This window comes from Hemiscyllium ocellatum (assembly GCF_020745735.1).
Source record: "Hemiscyllium ocellatum isolate sHemOce1 chromosome 27 unlocalized genomic scaffold, sHemOce1.pat.X.cur. SUPER_27_unloc_23, whole genome shotgun sequence".
NCBI lineage: Eukaryota > Metazoa > Chordata > Chondrichthyes > Orectolobiformes > Hemiscylliidae > Hemiscyllium > Hemiscyllium ocellatum.
The window spans coordinates 527216-552046 of NW_026867491.1; the positions used below are offsets into that span (position 1 = coordinate 527216).

The 24831-nt window shown below is 46.5% G+C and overlaps 1 pseudogene; it reads left to right on the forward strand.

Annotated features, from left to right (window-relative positions):
• The first annotated feature begins 1604 nt into the window (after positions 1 to 1604).
• LOC132807779 (gastrula zinc finger protein XlCGF26.1-like) lies at positions 1605 to 22775 on the forward strand (annotated as a pseudogene).
• The last annotated feature ends 2056 nt before the right edge of the window (positions 22776 to 24831 follow it).

The following is a 24831-nucleotide window of genomic DNA, read 5'->3' on the forward strand; positions in this document are numbered from 1 at the left end:
TAAGATGTGGGTCTGCTCTCAGCTCTGCTGGATTTCTGCTGAAGCTTTGACCCCATCCACCCCCACCCCCACCCCCACCCCCACCCCTTTACACTTCTGGAACAATAAAACATTCAGTCAATTGAGACCCAACCAACAGTCTCCCAATCTCTCAAACCAATCAGACACAAGTGTGTAGTCATTGCATGGAATCAAACAAGAAAAATGAAACAAAGTTAAAAATATATAGGTGCTTCTGCTTAATTAGATTAGATTCCTATAGTATGGAAACAGGCCCTTCCACCCAAAAAATTCAAACTGATCCTCCGAAGAGTAACCAACCCAGATCCATTTCTCTACATTTACCCCTACCTAATGCACCTAACAGTATGGGCATCGTGGGTGGCACGGTAGCACAGTGGATAGCACTGCTGCCTGACAGCGCCAGAGACCCAGGTTCGATTCCCGCCTCAGGGAGTTTGCACATTCTCCTCGTATCTGCGTGGGATGCCTCCGGGTGCTCCGGTTTCCTCCTACAGTCCAAAAATGTGCAGGTCAGGTGAATTGGCCATGCTAAATTGCCCGTAGTGTTAGGAGAAGGGGTAAATGTAGGAGAATGGGTCTGGATGGGTTGTGCTTCGGTGGTGGATTTGTTGGACTGAAGGACCTGTTTCCACACTGTAAGTTATCTAATCTAAATTTAGCATGACCAATTCACCTGACCTGCACATTTTTGGCCTGTGGGAGAAACTGGAGCACTCGGTGGAAATCCGCTCAGACCCGGGGAGAATGTGCAAACTCCCTGAGGCGGGAATTGAACCCGGGTCCCTAGTGCTGTGAGGTAGCAGTACTAACCACTGAGCCACCATGCTGCCCCCAAATGTTTGTTCATTGGGAAGTAAACCAGAAATAGAGCTTTTCCAGGATTCTTATAGTGCCCTACTTGAGGAATACTCTCTCCCTTACATCTAACTATTAGCTATTATTTACAACAATATTTACACCAACCTAAATAAAGCATCTGTTATCATATAGACACAGAGATATACAGCACAGAGAGAGACTTTTTTCTCCCTCATGCATGCATGCACACACGTAATTGGCAGGATGTTCTAGGATTTACATATTATTGATACCTGCAACCCATTCGAAACGATGAAAGACTTAATCCCGGTCTGTTCAATATGTAATTTCAATGGCAGGATGCTGTAATGTTTTTTCCATGAATTCTGTGCCTTGTGATCTTATTCTCCACAATCACCTGATGAAGGAGCCGCGCTGTTAACACCAGTCCTTCCAAATAAACCTGTTGGGTGTTTGATTTTTAACTTTGTCCAGGTTAGGTTGGATTGACCAAGCTAAATTACCCGTAGTGTTGAGGGATGTGCACGTTAGGTGCATTATTCAGGGTGGTAGGAGGATGGGTGTAGGTGGGTTACCCGTCGGAGGGTCGGTATGGACTCCTTGGGCCGAGTGGCCTGCTTCCACACTCTGGGAATTCTCTGAAAGGAAGGGATTACCCAGTTGCAAACTGCAGGGCTGCGCAGGCGCAGTGCGCGGAGCTGTTGTCGGCCTTTCCCCGCCCCCTCGCTTCATCTATGACGTCACAACGCGGAAGTGGCCCTGTCAGTTTCAGAGTGAAACTCCCTCCCTCTGGGCAACTCTTCATCCCGGGAGGGAGTGGGGGTCAAGTCTGTTCACTTGTAGCAACTGGAGTGATTCCAGGGCGGGGGGCAGACTCTGCAAACTCAGGTCTGTGTCTGAATTACCCAGGTGAGGAGGGACGGAGGGATGGGATGGGGCTGTCTTCCCCATCGCGCCAGAGTCTGAAGGGTAACATTACAGACTTTTTATAAAAGCATGAGGGGCATGGATAGGGTCAAATAGACAAGGTCTTTTCCTTGGGATGGGAAGTACAGGGCTAGGGGGTAATAGGTTTAAGGCGGGGTTGGGGGGAAGACTTAAAAGGGATCTAAGGGGCAACTTTTTCATGCAGAGTATGATGCGTGTAAGGAATGAGCTGCCAGAGGAAATGGTGGATGCTGGTACAATTACGGCATTTAAAAGGCATCGGGATGGGTGTTTGAATAGGAAGGGTTTCAGAGGGATATGGACCAAGTGCTGGCAAATGGGACTAGATTGATTTTGAGTATCTGGTTGGCGTGGAAGAGATTAACCGAAGGGTCTGTTTCTGTGCTGTTTATCTCTATGACTCTGGCTTTCTACTAACATTTGCCACGTCTGTATGTTCAGTTTCTCTCTGGTGTCGGTGTTAATGCTTTCCCCCCTCCCACTTCCCAGGGACGTTAATGTGAGAACAGAGGGGGAGAGGGAGGGAGAGAGTGAGATGGTGCTTTCAATTTTGCGGAATAACGAAGGAAACGAATGTTCCCCCAAAAGTAGAGTTGCTTGTTCTGAATTTCTACCCTGGACTGACGCTGATGACTTTTGTAATCTCTTTTTACAGAGTATTTGACGATCTGAGGACAAAAGTTTCAAAATTAACTGAAGAAGGGCTTATGCCTGAAACGTCAACTTTCCTGCTCTTCGGATGCTGCCTGACCAGCTGTGCTTTTCCAGCACCGCACGTTTCAGCACCGACTGTCCAGTAACTACAATCCTCACTTTGTCGTCAATGTCTGACAGTCATTCAATCCATCGAGACTGTAATAATTTTTTACTGTGATTCTGTGAGAAGGAGCAAAGTTTTTTGGTTCCTGTTTAAGTACGTTTTCAGCATCAGTGGGACTGGATGAGAGACCCTACTGTTGCAGTGCACTTGAGTGTGAAGCCAGAAACAGCTCTACAGCCTGGAAAGAGGAATTCACGGTGAGGAGGGGCTCTACACGCATTTGTGTACAGCTGAAGCTGCGGCCATGGAGAAACCTGAGGAATCCCACCCCGTGGAGGAATCGTGGAAGTGTGGTGACTGCGGGAAAGGCTTCCGTGCTCCATCTGCCCTGGAGATTCATCGGCGCAGTCACACCGGAGAGAGGCCATTCATCTGCCCCAGGTGTGGGAAGGCCTTCAGCAATTCCTCTGCCCTTATGAGGCACCGGTGGGTCCACACAGGGGAGAGGCCCTTCAGCTGCCCTGATTGTGGGAAGGACTTCAGCTATTCTTCTGACCTGCAGACCCATCGACGGGTCCACACGGGGGAGAGGCCGTTCTCCTGCACTGTGTGTGGGAAGGCCTTCAGCACCTCCTCCACCCTCCTGACCCACTGGCGGGTCCACACTGGGGAGAGGCCATTCACTTGTTCCGAGTGCAGGAAGGGATTCACTCAGGAGGGCAAGTTGCGGATGCACCAGCGGGTCCACACTGGGGAGAAGCCTTTCAGCTGCCCCGAGTGTGGGAAGGCCTTCAACGATTCCTCTTCCCTTCAGACCCACAAGTGGGTCCACATACAGGAGAGGCCGTTCCCCTGCACAGAGTGCGGCAAGCTCTTCAGCAATTCCTCCACCCTGCTGAAGCACCAGCGGGTCCACACAGGGGAGAGGCCCTTCAGCTGCCCCGAGTGTGGGAAGGGCTTTACCCAGATGTCCGTCCTGCTGATCCACCAGCGGATCCACATCGGTGAGAAGCCTTTCTGCTGCCCTGAGTGTGGGAAGGGATTGGATTCACTCAGAAGGGCAACTTGCGCACGCACCAGCGGGTCCACACCGGGGAGAAGCCCTTCAGCTGTCCCAAGTGCGGAAATGCCTTCAGCGATTCCTCCACCCTACTGAAGCACCAACGGGTCCACACGGGGAAGAGGCCATTTCCCTGCCCCGAGTGTGGGAAGGCCTTTAGCAATTCCTCCGACCTGCTGAAGCACCAGCGTGTCCACACGGGGGAGAAGCCCTTCAGCTGTCCCGAATGTGGGAAGGCCTTCAGCGATTCCTCCGCCCTGGTGAAGCACCGGCGGGTCCACACGGGGGAGAGGTCCTTCAGCTGCCCCGAGTGTGGGAAGGGCTTTACCCGGGCAGCCACCCTGCGGAGGCACCAAGGAGTTCATGTGCCATCACAGGGGGATTGAAGGAGCGACTGCCGAGTGCCATTATGGACTGGGCTATCAACCCAGTTCTGGAACTCCCAGGTTTGAATCCCACCGCAGCAGATCGCGGATTTGGAATTCGGTCAGAAATCTGGAGGTCAGAATCGAACAATGAAACCATTGGGTGGGGTGGGGGGAAGCCCCATTCTGATTCAGTCACGTCCTTTTTAGGGAAGGAAACTGCTGTTGTTGTTCTCTCAGTCGTCCCAGCTGCATCCTTTCCCTGGTCTGGCCTACACGTGACTGCAGCCCTACAGCAGTGTAGTTGACTCCACCTGCTTCCTCCCACTTCTTTCCCTCCCGGCAGATGGGCAGGGAGAAACTTACTTGGAGACAGGGTATGGGTTGAAATCGCTGAGTGAGGCAATACTTCCTCCAGGTTAAGGCTGTAACAAAGATCCAATTACAAAGGGACAAGTCAGTGGTGACCAATAGTAAAGAAAGTGGGGGGTTGGGCTTTGATCTTGAGCTGTTTAAAAAGCAGCTACTTTTTCAACACCTTTTTGCTGAGGTGATCTGGAGCTGTAACAAAGTTGGGTTGCAATGAAGGTAACCTGAACTCTCTGGACGAGCTGACCAAGGCCCTTGAGTCCTTCGAAAAGAATAAAACTCCCGGAAGCTACGGCTTACCGGTCGAGCTCTATTCCGCTCTGTGGGACTTGATTGGCCAGGACCTGCGGAGGTGTATGTCAGTATGCTTCGAGCAGGTACCATGAGTGAATCCATGAGGAAAGGCATCATCACCTTCATCTACAAGCGGAAGGGGGAGAGGGAGGAATTCAAAAATTGGAGACCAATTTCACTGTTGAATGCGGATTACAAAATCCTGTCAAAGGTAATCGCCAACCGGGTCAGGTCTGCTCTGGGGTCGGTGATTCACCCTGACCAAACCTGTGCTGTGCCAGGCAGGAAGATCACTGAGAGTATCGCACTCCTCAGGAATACGATCGCCTACAAGCAGGACAGAGGGTTGGACACTTGCCTGATCAGCCTGGACCAGGAGAAAGCCTTTGACAGGATATCACACAGGTATATGAAAGATGTTCTCTCCAAAATGGGCTTTGGGGAGGGAATCTGCAATTGGATCAGACTGCTCTACACCAACATCATCAGTGCAGTCTCAATCAATGGGTGGGAATCAGATAGCTTCCCAGTCCGATCTGGAGTCAGGCAGGGCTGCCCTCTCTCTCCTGCCTTGTTTGTGTGCTGCATAGAGCCATTTGCCAAGTCTATCAGGAAGGATGCAAGCCTGAGAGGGTTGACTATTCCTAGTAGCGGGGGCCTGCAGGTTAAGGCCTCCCTGTACATGGATGACGTTGCCATTTTCTGCTCAGATCCGCTGTCCGTGCGCAGACTCATGTCCATTTGTGACCAGTTCGAATGGGCCTCGAGGGCCAAGGTAAACCGAGGCAAGAGCGAGGCCATGCTCTTCAGGAACTGGGCCGACCAATGCTCGATCCCCTTCACCGTCAGGACCGACCACCTGAAGGTGCTGGGTATTTGTTTCGGGGGGGCTGGGGCGCGTGCCAAGTCTTGGGAGGAGCGTATCAGCAAAGTGAGGCAGAAACTGGGCAGATGGAAGCTACGGTCGCTCTCCATCACGGAAAAAAACCTGGTCATCAGGTGTGAGGCACTGTCATTGCTATTATACATGGCACAGATCTGGCCTATTCCCAGAATCTGTGCAGCTGCAGTCACCCGGGCCATCTTCCAGTTTATATGGAGATCAAAGATGGACTGGGTCTGAAGGGACTCGCTGTACAAAGATCTGGGCAACGGGGGAAAAAATACACCCAATGCCACCCTCACCCTGATGGCCACCTTTGTGTGTGGCTGCATCAAGCTGTGTGTGGATCCCTGGTACGCAAACACCAAGTGTCACTACGTACTGAGGTTCTACCTGTCCCCGGTGTTGCGAAGGATGGGCCTGGCCTCGCTGCCGCGGAACGCTCCGAGTAGTTGGACCGTTCCGTATCACCTGTCCTTCGTGGAGAAGTTTATGAAGAAAAACACCTTTGACCACAAGTCCATCAGGAAGTGGTCAGCACGTAGTGTCCCTGAGACCCTTTGGAAAAGGAGAGGGCGGATCCTATCGAGTGGTTCCCTGAGCAGACTGTCAAAGCCATTTGGCAGAATGCCTCATCGCCAGAACTTTCCAACAAGCACCAAGACATGGCTTGGCTGGTGGTGAGAAGGGTTCTACCTGTGAGATCCTTTATGCACGCCCGGACTCTCTGCCGCACCGCACGCTGCCCTCGAAGCGGCTGCAGGGGGGACGAGACTGTCACACACCTCCTTCTGGAATGTGCCTACGCAGATGAAGTCTGGAGAGGAATGCAAGTGGTGTTTGTCGAGGTTCGTTCCGAGCAGCGCCGTGACGCGGGACTCCGTGCTCTACGGCCTGTTCCCCGGGACGCACACCGAGACAAATATCAACTGTGCCTGGAGGATCATCAACTTGGTGAAGGACGCTCTCTGGGTGGTCTGAAACCTGTTGATCTTCCAGCTGAAGGAGTTGACCCAGACTGAGTGTTGCAGACTGGCACATTCCAAGGTCCAGGACTACGTGTTGAGGGACGCGCTGAAGCTTGGGGCAACTGCCACTAAGGCACGGTGGGGAAAGACCACTGTGTAACGTCTGCCTGCCTAATGAAGAACAGGGGGGCCCATGCAGTCATTTGGACTCTGCTGACACCTCAGCTCAATATATGGGCATATGATTGAAAAATGTACAGACCTGTATATAAAAATGATAAATTCTGATCTTTGTATGTAAATGTTTACATATGTATGGCATGACCAACTGTACAAACCATCAAATTATTTTATGAATATATTTTTGAAATAAAAAATTATTGTATCAGACATGCGAGCTGTGCAAGGTTACCTTATGACATCTCCCACTTAGTTTAGACTGGCACTTCTTTATAGGAACTTATCTCGGCACCAGACACCTAACTCAGCTGGGTAGGTTTCTCCCACCTGATGGACAGCTCAAGGCCTGTAGGAGTGATCAGTCAAGCACACACAGATCTGTCAATTAACTTCTCTTCCTTATGAATTATTGTCTTTCACTGTTATCTGTCTAATTAAGAACATGCAATGTTTTTGTAAACTTTTGTATAAAGGAAGCCACTTTGTATCAGTACATTGGAGTCGCCTGCTGGGGCACTTGAAGAGCTGCTACCCTACACTGCTAGGTTATTAGAACCTAGTTAGTTCAGCGTTTGGGTATCAGTGTTACATTGTAACAGTGATGCTACGAGTGAATAAAGGGGATGACTAAGATTAAACTAAACTGTCTGTAAGAGGTTTTTATTCCAGACCTCCAAAGAGTATGATCTTTGGGACGAACCAAGAAAGAGAGGCTTACGGGTTTGAGTCCATAAGGGCTTCCCTAGGCCATGTCAAATCTGTACTTTAACAATAGCAGGGGATAAAACAAGAAAAATGAAAGAAAATTAGACATAAATGCACATTTGGTGCTCATGCTTAAAGGTTGTTCATTAGATAGTAAACCAGAATTGGAGTCTCCCAGGATTCTTATCATGCCCTACTTGTGGAATTCCCACTCCCTTACATCTAAGTATTAGTACCCAGCTATGACTTATAACAATACTTTCATCAACAGAAATAAAACGTCTGTTATCTAATAGACATAGAAATATACAACACGGAAATAGACTTTTTGATCCAACACATCCATGCTATCCTATATAAGTCTAGTGACCCATTTGCCAGCATTTAGCCCATATCCCTCCAAACCCTTCCTATTCACACACCCATCCAGGTGCCTTTTAAATGCTGTAATTGTACCAGCCTCCACCACCACTCTGGCCTATTTACTCTACCCACCCTTCAGGATTGTATGAACCTCTACCCGGTCACCCTCAGCCCCGACACTCCAGGGGCAACAGCCCCATCCTATTCAGCCTCTCCTTATACCACAAATTAACCAACACTGGCGACATCCTTATCAATCTGTCCTTCACCCTTTCAAGTTTTACAACATCCTTCATGTCCTATAGCAGGGAAACCAGAATCGAATGCAATATTTCAAAAGCGGCCTAACCAGTGTCCTAGACAGCTGCACTGTGACCTCCCAACTCCTACACCCAATGGATTCAATGGGCCAAATGGCCTTTTTCTGCACTGCAGGGATTTTATGATTGCTTCATATAGTGTATATCTGATATTCACTGTTGTACAGGCTGCATGGCTATGAATGTTCACCTTCTAATGTTGTAATGGAATTACATCCTGTATTTCTTGTAATAATTTTTATTTAATAGGTCATATCATATATTTATTTTTATTTAATTACATTCCTTATCCTTGTATTGTATTTATTGGTCAGCAGGAAGTCATTCAGCAACTTTACTGGCTTTCTTTTCTGAAGCACTTGACATGTCATTTTCAAAACCTTGACTCGGCTCCATTTCCAGCCCCTTGTAGGAAGGTTGTTCCAGGTCATTGTCACCTAAATGAAGTTTTCCTCTTAATATATACTTCACGCTACCTGGCTGCGTGAGGGTTTTCGGGTTTTTGTGTCATGGATAATATATGATCAGCAGGTATCTGGCAATCTACAGGAATTGTCACCGATGTTATGTTCATTTGACTGGACTGACCGTGATCAATTATTTTGTGATTTTATTTGCAGGAAGACATGGGGAAGAAATCTGAAACCAAAAGACACATCAACTTCTGACAGAGCCACTTGATTCACTGGGACTTTAATATCAGCAGCCATTCACATCGAGAAGACATGTTTGCTTTTGTTTGCTTGAGAGATTTTGGACACTGGTGTGGCAGGAAGAATACTGAGACACCTGAGTGAGGGAGATTCAATGCGCTAACTGTGGAAAGTGCTTCATACCATTTACTCAGCTTGGAGGATCAAAATCTCACCCCTCACGGTGGGGAGAGACTGTGTACCCTTTCCGTTTGTAATTTGAAACACAGAGTGACACAAGGAAAGCTTCCCCCCATGTGGAAATGTTGGTACTGTGGGAGAAGATGCCCTTTCCTATCGATGTTGGAACCCCACAGACGCGTTCACATGGAGGAAAGGGGAGAGGCTGTTCACCCGCTCCGTGTGCAGACAGGGATTTAGTGAGACGGGCCATCTGCAGACGCACCAGCGGGTCCATGTGGAAGAGATGCCGTAGAAGTGCTCCATGTGCGGGAGGGAGTTCACTCGGTCATCTACACTGCTGGCCCACCAGCGGGTCCACACCGGAGAGAGGCCATTCACTTGCTCACCGTGCTGGAAGGGCTTCACCCCCTCCTCCCACCTACAGAGACACCAGTGAGTTCACCTGCCATTGAAGGAGCTTCAGCCGAATGCCATTATCGACTGCATTAATAACTCAGTTCTGGGGACTCCTGGGTTTGAATAGCAGACGGTGGAGTTGGAAGTCAGTCAGAAACCTGGAGTTCAGAACCCCATGATGAGAAAAACATCCCTATCTGATTCACTCATGTTTTAGGGAAGGAAACTGCTGTTGTGGGAAAGGAATCACTCAGTCGTCCAGCTGCAGGCTTTACCTGGTCTGGTCTACACGTGACTCCAGACCCACAGCAGTCTGGTTGACTCGCGACAGCCCCACGGCAAATGAGCGGGGAGAATCTTACTTGGAGACAAGGTATGGGTTGCAATTGCTGAGTGAAGCAATACTTCCTCCGGGTTACGGCTGTACCAAGGATCCAATTACAAAGGGACAACTCAGCTGACCAACAGTGAAGAAAGTGGGGTGTAGGGGAATGTGTACGCTTTGACCTTGAGCTGTTAAAAATGCAAATAAACTACATTTTCTATGCCTATTTGCTGGGGAGATCTGAAGCTGTAACAAAGTGGGTCACAATAAAAGTTAGGCAGCATCTGAGGAGCAGGAAAATCGACATTCCAGGCAAAAGCTGATTCCTGATGAAGGGCTTTTGCCCGAAATGTCGATTTTCATGCTCCTCTGATGCTGCCTGACCTGCTGTGCTTTCCTAGCACCACTCTAACCTAAACTCTGATCTCTAGCATCTGCAATCCTCACTTTTGCCACGATAAAGGTTACCTGAACTTACCGAAGGACTCAGACATGGAAGGCTATGAGATCCAGCAGGTTTTTCTTTGAAAGCTGCTTGTTTCTTTCAATCTCCAGTGTGAGGTTTCTAATTGAAGGAGCAGTCAATGTGTAGCTCGTATTATTCGAAATTGTTCATTTTTCAGGACTGCAGGTTCATCATTTCCTCAGCATTGTAAAGTTTACTCACACCGGTGGGAGGTGTGGGCTGTTTTTATTAGAAACAAAGTTAAAAATCACACAACACCAAGTTATAGTCCAACAGGTTTATTTGGAAGCACTAGCTTTTGGAGCGCTGCTCCTTCATTGGGTAGCTGTGGAGCAGAATCATAAGACAGAGTATTTGTAGCAAAAGGACATTGAATGTTATATTGAACAAACCTAGATTGCTTTGAAGTGTTTCATCTTTAGAATGGGTTTCAGATTTCAGTTCATTAATATATAAATCCCAGAACTTCTTTTAAGTCACAGTCTCGAGATAACTGAAGGTTTTATAAAAAGAGGTGACATCTCAGCTCAGACAATGCATGAAAGGTGTGAGGTTTGAGCCTGCCTTGAGTCAGACTGGTTCTATTTCCAAAGTAGGAATTGATAAAATATTACATGGAGTGATTGCCTGCAGATTGTGCACTTTTTGAGCAAAATAGAATGTATCTACAAATATAATTCTGCAAATGCAAATTTACCCCATAGTCTTATGTCTTTCTTTGCTGCACAGGACCTCCAACCAACACTATACCCCAGATATATTGATGATCTTTCTTCCTCTGGACCCATGGCGAGAGTCACTGAACTAACGACACTGTTATTAACAAGTTTCATCCCACCATCACACTCACCATGGACTACTCTTTCATATCTGTCTCATTTTTGGACACATGCGTCTCTATCAAGGATGGGTATCTCAGCACTTCTCTGTATCACAAACCCACGGATAACCTGACAGTGCTACACTTCGCTAGTGAAACATATTAAATAGCCATCCTCTATGGACAAGCCCTTCACATACACAGGATCTGTTCAGGTGAAGAGGAACATGACAGACACTTGGAAGTACACAAGCATGCTCTCATAAGAACGGGATACAATGCTCAACTCATCAACTGCCAGTTCCAATGTGCCACAGCGAGAAACTGTCATGATCTCCTTAGGAGACAGATATGAGCTGCAACCAATATGGTTCTCTTTGTTGTCCAGTCCTATTTGGGAGCCGAAACACTCTGTCATGTTCTTTGCAGCCTGCAACATAGTACAGATGCGGATGAGCACCTCGCCAAGTCCTTCCCCATACCTCCACTTCTCGACTTCAAACAACTGCCAAACCTTAAACAGATCATTGTTCACAACAACCTGCTTGGTCTTCAGGGCAACATGATACAACCCTGCCATGGCAGACGATGCAAGACGTGTTAGAGTGACGATACGATTGACACCATTACACGTGGGGACACCACCCACCATGAGTATGGCAGGTACTCACGTGACTCAGCCAGCATTGTTTGTCTCATACGCTGCAGGCAATGATGCCCTGAGGCATGGTATCTTGGCGAGACCGAGTGGAGGCTACAGTAACGGATGAATGAACACTGCACAATCATCAGCCAGGAATGTTCCCTCCCAGTCGGGGAACACTACAGCCGTCCGGGACATTCAGCCTCGGACCTTCGGGTGACCATCCTCCAAGGCAAACTTCAGGACAGGCAACAATGGAAAGTGGCAGGGCAGAGGCTGATAGCCAAGTTTGGTACCTATGGGGATGGCCTCAACCAGGACTTTGGGTTCATGTCACACTACAGGTGACCCCACGACACTAAACACTCCCCCACACATACACGCACACAAGCACGCATTCACACAAACACATGCTCCCCCAGCCCAACACACTCATGCAGACCCTCTCTCATACACATCCACTCTCTCTCAAATGCTCACACACACACATCCTCTCACAGCCTTATACCCCATTACACTCGCACACAGACACAGACACAATCACTTGGTTTCGCCTGTACACACACACATTTATGTTTGTGGGTTGAATTTGTACTTGCAGAATTACATTTTATTTTGCTCAAAAACGCTGTACCTCCCACTTTAGAAATAGAATCAGTCTGACGTAACATTGGGACACAGACAGACTTTAACTTAACACCTTCAATGCATTATCTGATTGAGATGACACCTATTGTGAAAACCTATCTTGAGAACATAACTTTTAAAAAGTTTTGGGATTTACATACGAAGGAATCAAAACGAACATGGTCATTCTAAAAGATGACAGAGGTCAGCTAAATTTGTTTAATATTACATCCCATGACTCTGCAATCCTGTTGCTCAAGAGTCTGTGTATTATGAGTCTGCTCCACAACCACCCGATGAAGAAGCAGCGCTTCGAAAGCTAGTGATTCCAAATAAATCGGAAATAAGTAAATAAACGGTTGGACTATAACTTGGCACTGTGTGATTTATAACTCTGAAACTCTGTCAGTAATAACCAGCATCTCCATACTGCGCATGCTCCTCGGTGTCAGCAACCACTCCGCGTGTTGCTCATGCGGCACGGGGAAACGCCCCACGGTCTTGTTTTGGTGAACCAATGGGACGCTCTGGAGGACCGGATGGGGACTGGTCCTCCTGCCAATCACAGAAAACCCATAGACTGGATGCGGAAGTAGGATCATGTGCTTCTGGGGTTGGTGCTGCTTCTCTCTCTCTCTCTGAGTTAAGATTGAGCTTCAGGGCAGACTGCAACCTTCTTCCTCTGTCCAACATCTGTGAGTATTGTGCTCTCTTTTCTCACCCCATTTTCCATTCCGGGTTCAGCTGTTGACTTGCAGAAACGGAAGCGAAATGGAGTGAATCCAGGGAGGGGACAGATTATGGGAAAGTTAGTTCAGTTCTGTGTCTCAATTGAAAAACACCAGGGCAAATGCAGGAACCTTTTATCAGAAATGATGTGTAAATGTACAGATGTAGATGTCATTCTGCACCAGTCACTGCCAGTTGTCAGACAGATGCAGCAAGCAATCAGCAAGGCAAGTGGTGTATTAGCAAGAGGAATTGAGCTGAGAGGTGGGGACGCCTTCCTGCAGCCAGGACGTCATTGAATGTGTCCAAGACTGAGTTCATCTGATTTTTGAACAACAAAGAAGTGGATGGTTATGGGGAAGGCAAAAAAAATGGTTTTAAGACCAGTATAGATTGGTTACAGAAACAGACCCTTCAGTCCAACTAGTCCATGCTGATCAATTATCCTAATCTAGTCCTATTTACCAGCACTTGGTCCATACCCCTTTAAACTCTTCCTATTTATAGACTAATCCAGATGCCTTTTACATGCTGTAATTATACCAGCCTCCACCACTTCCTCTGGCTGGTCATTCCATACATGCACCACTCTCTTGTGAAAAAGCTCCCCTTAGGTGTCTCATGTCTTTCCCCCTCACTCTAAACTTTTAGTTCTGGACTCCCCACCTCACAGAGAAGACTTCTTCTATTTGTCCTCTCCATGCCCCTCTGTAAGGTCACCCCTCAGCCTCTGACACTCCAAGGAAAACAGCCCCAGCCCATTTAGCCTCCCCCAAGAGCTCAAATCTTTCAAACCTGGTAACATCCTGGTGAATCTTTTCTGAACCCTTTCAAGTTTCACAACATCCTTCCGATGGTAAGAAGACCAGAGTTGCACGCAATATTTCAAATGTGGCCTCACCAATGTCCTGTACAGATGCAACATCACCTCTCAACACCTTTACTCAATGCTCTAACCAATAAAGGACAGCATACCAAATACTGCCTTCACTGTCCTATCTATCTGTGGGTTTACCTTCAAGGAACTATGAACTGCACTCCAAGGTCTCTTTGTTCAGCAACGCTCCCCAGGACCTTACCATAAAGTGTATAAGTCCTGCTCTGATTTGTTTTTCCAAAATGCAGCACCTCACATTTATCTGAATTCAACTTCATTCATGTACTTATCCTAATGTCTTTTAAATGTTCTAACTGTACCTGCATCCACCCCTTCGTCTGGACATGCATTTCACACACAAACCACTTTGTGCTTTAAAAATTAAAGTACCTGTTATGCCTTTTTAAAATCTTTATCCTCTCACCTTCAAATTTGCTGCCTAATATTGAACCCCCACCAAGGGAAAAGATATCTGCCATTCACCTTATCTATACCCCTCATGATTTTATAATCCTCGATAAGGTCACCTCTCAACCTCCTCTGCTCCAGTGGAAATATTTCCAGCTTATCCACCTCGATGTAGGTATCTTCCTATCCACTTATGTTGGTGCAGGCTCGACAGACTAAACAGCCTGTTCCTGCTCCCAATTCTTTCTCTCTGTGTCCAGGAAAGCAAGAGACCATAAAACACAGAGAATAAATTAGATGTCTCAGCCCAATGGGGCTGCTCTGCCATTAAATCATGGCTAGTAAGCTTCTCAATCCCATTCTCCCACTTTCTCCCCGTGACCCATGATTTCCCCCATGATACTCAAGAACCTATCTACCTCCGTCTTAAACATACTCAGTGACGAGCGTCCACAGCATTCTGTAGCAGTGACTTCCACATGTTCACCACTCTCTGGCTGAAATGATTTCTCTTTATCTTTGTTCTAAAAGGTCTTCCTTTTATTCTAATGCTGTGCCCTCAGGTGCTAGTCTCTCCTACCAATGGAAACATCTTCCCCATGTGCACTCTGTCTAGGCCGTTCAGTATTCTGTCTGTTTCAACTAGATTCCACCCACCCCCTCCCGAGTGTGGGCCTGTTGATCAGCATGAACCAGACCCTTCAGGATGAGGTACAGCAGGAATTACGTTCAGCAAAGTCAGAATGGACGGAGTGTGTGTTGGATGGAGATTTTTCAGCTTTTCAGGGGTGAGGGGAGAAAGAAAATTCAATATAAATTAGAATTGATAGGATGGGCTGATGGGCCAAGGAGTGGCAGAATGAGTTTAATTTAGATAAATATGAAGTGTTGCATTTTGTAAGGCAACTCAGGGCATGACTTACACAGTTAATGGGGAGTGTTGCTGAACAAAGAGACCTTGCAGGTTCTAGTTCCTTAAAAGTGGAATTGCAGGGAGACAGGATAGTGAAGAAGGCATTTGGACGTTTTCCTTTACTGGTCAGAGCATTGAGTATAGGAGGTGGGAGGTCATTGTCATGGCCGCACAGGACATTGGTTAGGCCACTTTTGGAATAGTGTGCGCAATTCTGGGTCCCCTCCTATGGAACAATGTTGTGAAACTTGAAAGAGTTCAGACAAAATTTACAAGGATGTTGGCAGAGTTGGAGGGTTAGAGCTAAAGGGAGATGCTGAATAGGCCAGGGATAATTTTCCTGCAGCATCTGAGGCTGAGGGGTGACCTTACAGAATCTTATAAGGGGTATGGATAGGGTGAATAGCCAAAATCTTTTCCCCATGGCAGGGGAATCCAAAACTGAAAGGCATAAGTTTCACGTGAAGGGGGGGAAGATTTAAAATGGACCCGAGGGGCAACTTTTTCTCACAGAGGGTAGTGCATGTTTGGAATGAGCTGCCAGAGAAAGTGATGGAGGCTGCTACAATTACAACATTTAAAAGATGGGTATGTGAATGAGAAGGATTTAGAGGGATACAGGCCAAATGCTGGCAAATGGGACTAGATTAATTTAGGATATCTGGCTGGCACGGATGAGATGGACTGAGGGCTCAGTTTCTGTGCTGTATGACTCTAATCATCTTCCATGAAAGCAGAAGTGTGATTGTGAAGACTGAACTTTGAGAGCAGCTTTCAAAGATGTTTTGCCTTGACTGGAAGCAGAAGTTACAATGAAATCTTTCAATTGTGAGACAACAACTGAGTGCATCCAGGATTCTGGTGGAAAGTGGGAAATCATTGCACTGTGGGGATGAAGTGGTTTAAGGTTTACCAGCAGTAAGTAAAGTGTGCTGAGCGGGGAGCCTAGTGAAGGGTTAGGTGGATTTTTGAGTTAAACTGCTCATTTCATTCAGCCTTCGACATTGTATTTTCAATGCTGTATATCAGAAGGAGCAGTGAGTCAGTAACTGGTATCGTTAGAAGCCTCACGGGTTTCAGTACTGCAAGAATTACATTGTTTCATCAGCATTGTATTGCTCTTTGGAGGGTCAGTGTGGACTTGTTGGGCCAAAGGGCCTGTTTCCACATTGTAAGTAGTCTAATCTAATCATTACCGGCAGCAGTGAGAGGTCTGGGCTATATTCACTATAGTGACTCCATGAAATTCTCTGCCTATGGAATCGGTAGAGACAGCTTCACTAGGAATATTCAAGACACAGGTGAGTAGGTATTTGCATGGTGGGGATTTAAGGGTAGTTGGGATAATGCAGGTAGGAGGAGCTGAGATGATGGATAGATCAGCCGTGATCTTAATGAATGACAGAGCAGGCTCGACAGGCCAAATGGCCTACTCCTGTTTCTATTACTATGAAACTATAACCCCGCATTTCCCATGGGTAACCCAGCTAACCTGCACATCCCTGGGCAATTTAGCATGGCCAGTCCAAATCAAGGCAGGTGAACAATGTTGTGATGTGAAAATGAACATCAGAGAATGACAGAAAGGGACAAGGAGAGTAAATGTACCAGCGATCAAAGCTGGATTCTAAAGATCACAAAAATTGAAACTGAAGACTGTGTCTGAAGGTGTGCTGCATCATAACAAAAGTGAATGAATAGACTGCACACATCGAACACAATAATTATGATCCAAGACTCCTTACAGAGACATGGCTTCAGGGTACCAAGGATTTGATCCTGAATATTGAAGGGATACGTGGCATTCTAGTCAAATGAGAAGCTAGGTAAAGGTAGAGACACTGCCAATCAAAGCACTGATAACATGGTAGTCTGGTGTCAGCTCGGATTTCAGGTCCTGATTTCTCTGTCGTCTGTTGACTTCCCTGTTTCCACAGAGTAAAATGTCGGTCTGTTCTCAGCTCTGCAGGGTTTCTGCTGAAACCTTTTACACCTTCCGGAACAATAAAACATTCAGTCAATCAAGGCCCAACCCACAATCTCCCAGCCTGTCAACCATCCAGACAGAGAGAATCATCATAGCAGGGAATAAAACAAGAAAAATGAAACACAATTGAGTATAAACAGGTGCTTGTACTTAATGTTTGTTCATTAGGACGTAAACCAGAAATTGGTGTCTCCCAGGGTTGTTATAGTGCCCTAATTGAGGAATTCTCGCTCCCTTACATCTATGCCAGGTACTGGCAGGTGGGACTAGCTTGTGTTGGGATGTCTGGTCGGCATGGACAGGTTGGACCGAAGGGTCTGTTTCCATGCTGTACATCTCTATGACTAAGTATTACCACCCAGGCATGGTTGATAAAAATATTTGCATCAACAGAAATAAAGCACGTGTTATCAAATAGACATGGAAACATACAGCACGGAAATAGACTTTGTGATCCAACACATCCTTGCAGACAAGATATCCTATGTAAATCTAGGTCCATTTGCCAGCATTTGACTGTTATCCCTCCAAAGCCTTCCTATTCACATACCCATCTAGATGCCTTTTAAATGTAATTGTACTGACCACTTCCTCTGGCAGCTCAGTGCATAAACGCACCACCCTCTGTGTGAAAACATTGACCCTTGGGTCACTTTTAAATCTTCCCCTCCCACCCTAAACCTATGCCCTCTGGTTTTGGACACCCCCACCCTGGGGAAATGTGCTTCCCTATTTATTCCATTCATGCCCCACATGATTTTATAAACCTTGACAAGGTTGTCCCTCTGCCTCTGATGCTCCAGGGAAACAGCCCCATACTATTCAGCCTCTCTCTTTATACCACAAACCCTCCAACACTGGTGACGTCCTTATCAATCTGTCCTGCACCCTTTCAAGTTTCACAACATCCTTCCTACCCAATAACAGGGAGACTGGAATCGAATGCAATATTCCAAAAGTGGCCTAAACAATGTCCTGTACAGCTGCATCATGACCTCCCAACTCCTATACCCAATGCATTCAATGGACCAAATAGCCTTTTTGTGCATTGTAGGGGTCTTATGATTTTATTGTGTCCCAGTCAATTTTAGTCATTATCTCTGGTGCATGGCGTGTCAGGGTGGGATCACTGGTAACAGAATTGTGTGCAATCCTACAAAAGTGGCCTAACCAATGTCCTGTGAAGTGTACCAAACACCACCTTCATTATCCTGTCTACCTGTGACTCCACTGTCAAGAACTAAAAGCCTGCCATAGTCATACAGCATGGAAACAGACCTTCAGTCCAACCAATCCATGCCAACCATAATCCCACATTAAACCAGTCTCTCCTGCCTGCTCTTCGACTGTATCCCTCAAAACCTTTTCTTATTCATATACTGAAATAAATGTCTTTAAACTCTACCGGCATCCACCACTGCCTCAGGAAGTTCATTCCACACATGAACCACCCTCTGTGTAAAACTAGTATTTGAATATCAAGGATGGAACGGTTCAGAAAAGCTTTACAAGGATGTTTCCAGGGTTGGAGAGTTTGAGCTACAGGAAGGGGCTGAATAGATTGGGCTGTTTTCCCTGGAGTGTTGGAGGCTGAGGGGTGATCTTACTGTAAATTCATGAGGGGCATGGATAGGGTAAATAGACAAGGTCTCTTTCCTGGGGTAGGGGAGTCCAGAAGTAGAGGGCAGAGGTTGAGAATGAGGGGGGAATGATGTAAAGTTCCATGCAGAGTGTGGTGCGTGTATTGATTGAGCTGTCAGAGGAAGTTATGGAGGCTGGTACAATGATAACATTTACAATGCCTCTGGATGGGTGTTTGAATAGGAAAGGTCGAGAGAGAGAGATGGGCTGGTAAATGCAGCTAGATTAATTCTGGATATCTGGTCAGCATGGGCAAGTTGGACCGAAGGGTCTGTTTCCAAGCTGTATATCTCCATGACATTGAGATTGAATAAGTCCTGATCTGATTTGCAATTCCAAAATGCAGCACCTCTCATTTATCTGAATTAAACTCCATCTGCCACTCCTCAGCCCAAGATCCTATTTTAATCAGAGGCAACCTTCCTCGCTGTCCACTGAATCTCCAATTTTGGTGTCATCTGCAAACTTATTAACAAAACCTACTATGTTCACATCCAAATCATTTTTATAAATGACAAAAAGTAGTGGATTCAGCACCGATCCTTGTGGCACACCACTGGTCACAGGCTCCAGTCTGAAAAGGAACTCTCCACCACCACCCTCTTTCTTTTACCTTCAAGCCAGTTCAGTATCCGGTTGACTAGTTCTCCCTAACCTTGCTAACGAATCTTCCATGAGGAACTTTGTTTGATTGATTTCCTAAGCACAAAGCCATGCTGACTATCCCTAATTAGTCCTTGCCTTTCCAAATACATGCAAATCCTGTTTCTCGGGATTCCCTCCAACAACTTGCCTATCACTGATGTCGGCTCGCTGGTCTATAGTTCCCTGGCTTTTCCTTACCACTGTTCTTAAATAATGGCACCACGTTAGCCACTCTCCAGTCTTCCAACACCTCACCTGTGACTAAGGATGATACAAATATCTCAGCAAGGGGCCCAAGAGTCACTTGCCTAGCTTCTGGGGATTTATCTACTTTTGTGTTTCAAGACATCCAGCTCTACCTCCTCTGTAATGTGGACATTTTTCAAGACGTCACCATCTATGTCCCCACATTCTATATCTTCCATGTCCTCCTTCACAGTAAACACTGATACTCATTTAGTATTTTCCTCATCTACTCCGGCTCCACACATAGGCTGCCCTTGTTGATCTTTGAGGGGCTGTATTCTCTCCCAATTACCCTTTTGTCCTTAATTTATAAAAACCCTTCTAATTCTCCTTAACCCTATTTGCCAAAGCTATCTCATGTCCCCTTCTTGCCCTCCTGATTTCCCTCTTAAGCATACCCCTACCGCCTTTATACTGTTCTAAGGATTCATTCAATTTGTCCTGTCCATACTTGTCATATGCTTCCTTCTTGTTGTTAGCCAACTCCTCAATTTCTCTAGTCATCCAGCATTCCCTACACCTACCAGCCTTTTCTTTCACCCTAACAGGAACATACTGTCTCTGGACTCTTATTATCTCATATTTGAAGGCTTCACATTTTCCAGCCTTCCCTTTACCTGTGAACATCTGCCTCCCAATCAACTTTTGAAAGTTTTTGCCCAATACCATCAAAATTAACCTCCCTCCAATTTACTTTGAGATCCGGTCTGTCCCTTTCCCAAAGTGGTCCAGCACTGACACCTCAGTCACCTGCCCTGCCTTATTTCCCAAAAGTAGGTCAGGTTTTGCAACTTCTCTAGTAGGAACATCCACATACTGCCTCAGAAAATTGTCTTGTCCGTGCTTAACAAATTCCTCTTGATCTAAACCCTGAACGCTGGCAGTCCTAGTCAATGTTTGGAAAGTTAAAATCCCCTACCATAACCATCCTAGTATTCTTACAGATAACTGAAATCTCCTTAAACTTTGTTTCTCAATTTCCTGCTGATTATTAGAGGTTTATATTACAATCCCATAAGGTGATCATCCCTTTCTTATTTCTCAGTTCCACCCAAATAACTCCCCTGGATGTATTCCCAGGAATATCCTCCCTCAATACTATCCCTTATCAAAACACCACTCCCCACCTCTCTTGCACCCCCCTCCCCCCCCGTATCTTTCCTATGGCATTTGTATCCTGGAACATTGAGCTGTCCATCCCTGAGCCTCATTTCTGTAGTTGCTATGATGTCCCAGTCCCATGTTTCTGACCATAAACCCTGATTTCATCTGCCTTCCCTGTTAGGTCTCTTGCTTTGACGTAAATGCAGTATAACTTCAGTCCTACATTGTTCTCTGCATTATTCCTTCCTGCCCTGACTGTTTGATTCACTCCCTTTCCCAACTGTACGATTCTCGGGTTAGTCTCTTTCCTCACTGTTTCCCTGGGACCCATCCCCCACCTTACTCATTCAGCAACTTCACTGGCTTTCTTTCTGCAAGCAGTCTTGGCATTTTATTTTCATATCTTGATCCAGCACCTTTGTCGGCAGCTTGTTCTAGGTCATTGTCCCCTGAGTGAAGTTTTCCTCCATACACTCTTAAGGCTATCTGGCTGCATGAGGGTTTTCAGGTTTCTGTGACCTGGATAATGTGATCAGCAGGCACCTGGAAATCTACAGGAATCGCCATCAATGTATCTTTATTTAACTGTACTGACCGTGATCACTTATTTTGTGAGTTTATTTTTGCAGGACACTAGTGTGGCAGGAAGAATACTAAGACACCCGAGTGAGGGAGATTCAGTGGGCTGACTGTGGAAAAAGTGCTTCAAACCATTTCCTCAGCTTGGGGGAATCAAAATCACACCCCTCACGGTGGGGACAGACTGTGTACCAGTTCTGTTTGTAATTTCAAACCCAGGTGACACAAGGAATACTCTCCCCATGGGGAAACCGTGGAAATGTGGGGACTGTGGGAAAGGATTCCCTTCCCCCTCAGTGCTGGAAATTCACAGACGTGTTCACAGCGGGGAGAAGCCGTTCATCTGCTCAGTGTGTGGGAAGGGATTCACAAATTCTTCCAACCTGCGGGCGCACCAGTGGGTCCACACGGGAGAGAAGCCCTTCACCTGCTTGGTGTGCAGGAAGGGGTTCACGCATTCATCTGCACTGCTGACCCACCAGCGGGTCCACACTGGGGAGAGGCCGTTCGGTTGCTCAGAGTGCGGGAAGGCTTTCCGTCGTGTGAGCAACTTGAGGAAGCACGAGCGGGTCCACACGGGGGAGAGGCCGTTCCCCTGCCCCGAGTGTGGGAAGGGATTCATTGATTCTTCCAGCTTGCTGAACCACCAGCGGATCCACACAGGGGAAAGGCCATTCACCTGCTCTGTGTGCGGGAAAGGATTCAATCATATGAGCAATTTGCGGCAGCATAAGCGGGTCCACACAGGGGAGAGGCCATTCACCTGCCCCGAGTGTGGGAAGGGATTTACCAACTCTTCCCACCTGCTGACCCACCAGCGGATCCACACTGGGGAGAGGCCATTCACCTGCTCCAAGTGCAGGAAGGGCTTCACCTGCTCCTCCGACCTCCAGAGACATCAACGAGTTCACGTGCCATCACAGGGAAATTGAAGGAGTGACAGATAAGTACCATTTTTGACTAGACTATCAACCCCGTTCTGGGGTCTCCCAGGTTTGAATCCCACCGTGGTAGATGGCGCAATTGAAATCTGGAGTTCAGAATCAAATGATGAAACCATTTTCAGGGGAAGAAAAACCCCACCTTATTCACTCATGTCCTTTTTTAGAGAATGAAGCTACCTTTGCAGGAAAGGAATCACTCGGTTATTCCAGCTGCGTCCTTTACCTGGTCTGGCCTACCCCTGACTCCAGAGCCACAGCAGTGTGGTTGACTCTTGATTGCATCCCCCTCCTGTATATGAGCTGGAGAAACTAACTTGTACACAGGGTGTAGGCTGAAACTGCTGAGTGAGGCAATACTTCCTCCAGGTGAAGGCTGTACCAGGGATCCAGTTCCAAAGGGATAATTTGGTGCTGACCAATAGTAAAGTAAGTGGGGGATGGGGAGTGTGTGCACTTTGACCTTGAGCTTTTTATTTAAAAAAACGCTACTTTTCGTGCACTTTTTTTTTCTGGGAAAAATTGAAACTGTAATGAAGCAGGGTTGCAATAAACGTTACCGGAATTCACCGTCTGACTCAGACACTCATTGAAAGCTGCTTTTTGCTTTAAAGCTGCTAATTTCTTTCAACCTCCAGCACTAAGTTTCCAATGTCCTGGATCAGAAGTGAATGAGTGGCAGAATTGTGAGAAATTGTAAATTTTTCAGGAGTGCGGATTCATTGTTTCACCAGCATTGTAAGGTTTACTGGCAGCAGTGGGAGGTGTGGGCTCGAAACAAAGATTAAAAGTCTCACAACACCAGGTTACAGTCCAACAGGTTTATTTGGAAGTATTAGCTTTTGGGGCACCGCTCCTTCATCGGGTAGCTGTGGAGCAGGATCATAAGACACAGAATTAAAATTAAAACTGTTAAGTTTTTCATCTCTGCAGGTACTGCATCATTTCATCAGCATTGTAAAGGTTACTGCCTGCGGGAGAACGTGTGGGCTGTGTTCATGAGAAACAAAGGTAAAAATCAGACAAAGGTATTGGAATATAATCTGATATTATTTGGAAGGACTAGCTTTCAGAGTGCTGTTCCTTCATCAGGTAGTTGTGGAGCAGGATCATGACATAGAATTTGAACTAAAAAATTACAGTGTCATACAACTGAATGGAACAAATCTAGATTGCTATCAAGTCTTTCATCTTTTAGAATGGGTTGCAGGTTTCAGTTCATTACTATGTAAATCCCAGAATGACTTATAAGGAACGTTCTCAATGTAATTTGAAAGTGACATTTCAGCTCAGAGAATGTATTAAAGGTGTGAGGTTAGAGCCTGCCTGTCTCCTAATGTTGAGTCAGACTGGTTCTACTTCCAAAGTTGGAACGTATAAAATATTAATGGATTGACTGCCTGCAGATTGTGTGCTTTGAGCAAAATTGAATGTGTCTGCTATCTCACACCTCCCCACACACAACATGGGTGCTGGGGAAAAAATGAGCACTATCGCAGTAGTGTTAGTGAGGGGATTTTAAAAAAAGTTTAACCAAGAGATTTAGCCACCTCAGTTTTTAAAAAAAAAACCCCAGGAGATTGGAATCTCCTCCATTGAGGACTGACTCTCAGCTGGCTGGCTACAGCCAGCGTACTGTGAGCAGGAGAAGAGGAGGAGAGGCATTCAAAGTTTGGGAGAAGATTTGTAGCTCGGGTGTTCGTTGTTGTGGTTCTGTTCGCCGAGCTGGGAATTTGTGTTGCAGATATTTCATCCCCTGTCTAGGTGACATCCTCAGTGCTTGGGAGCCTCCTGTGAAGCGCTTCTGTGATGTTTCCTCCGGCATTTATAGTGATTTGTATCTGTCCACTGCAGCTGACAGCTGGAACTGACAACTGGAAGTGGCAGATACAAATCACTATAAATGCCGGCAGAAAGATCACAGATGCACTTCACAGGAGGCTCCCAAGCGCTGAGGATGTCACCTAGACAGGGGACGAAACGTCTGCAACATGAATTCCCAGCTTGGCGAACAGAACCACAACGAGGGGAGGCATTTTGACCTCAATTATTTTTTTCAAAGTTCTAGCTCAAAGGTAGAAGACAGGGAATGGTGGTGGTGGAGGGGTGCTTTTCAGACAGGAGGCCTGTGACCAGTGTGTGCTACGAGGATTGGTGCTGGGTCCATTACTTTTCTTCTTTTATATAAGTGGTTTGGCTGTGAACATAGGTAGAGTAAGTTTGCAGAGGACACCAAAATTGGAGGTATAGTGGACAGTGAAGAAGTTTACTTTTGATTAAAACAGAATCTTGATCAGATGGGCCAATGGGCTGAGGAGTGGCAGATGGAGTTTAATTCAGATAAATGCGAGGTGCTGGTTTTTTCAAAAATGCAATCAGAGCAGGACTTAATGGTAAGGTCCTAGGGAGTGCTGCTGAACAAAGAGACCTTGGAGTACAGATTCATAATTCCTTCAGAGTTGCAGTTAGATAGGATAGTGAAGATGATGTTTAGTATGATTTCCTTGATTCCTTTCCCAATGAATCAAGTGGCTCCATCAGAGGTTGATGTGATATTTGGTTTCAGATTTCTTTCCCCATGTCTTCCTGC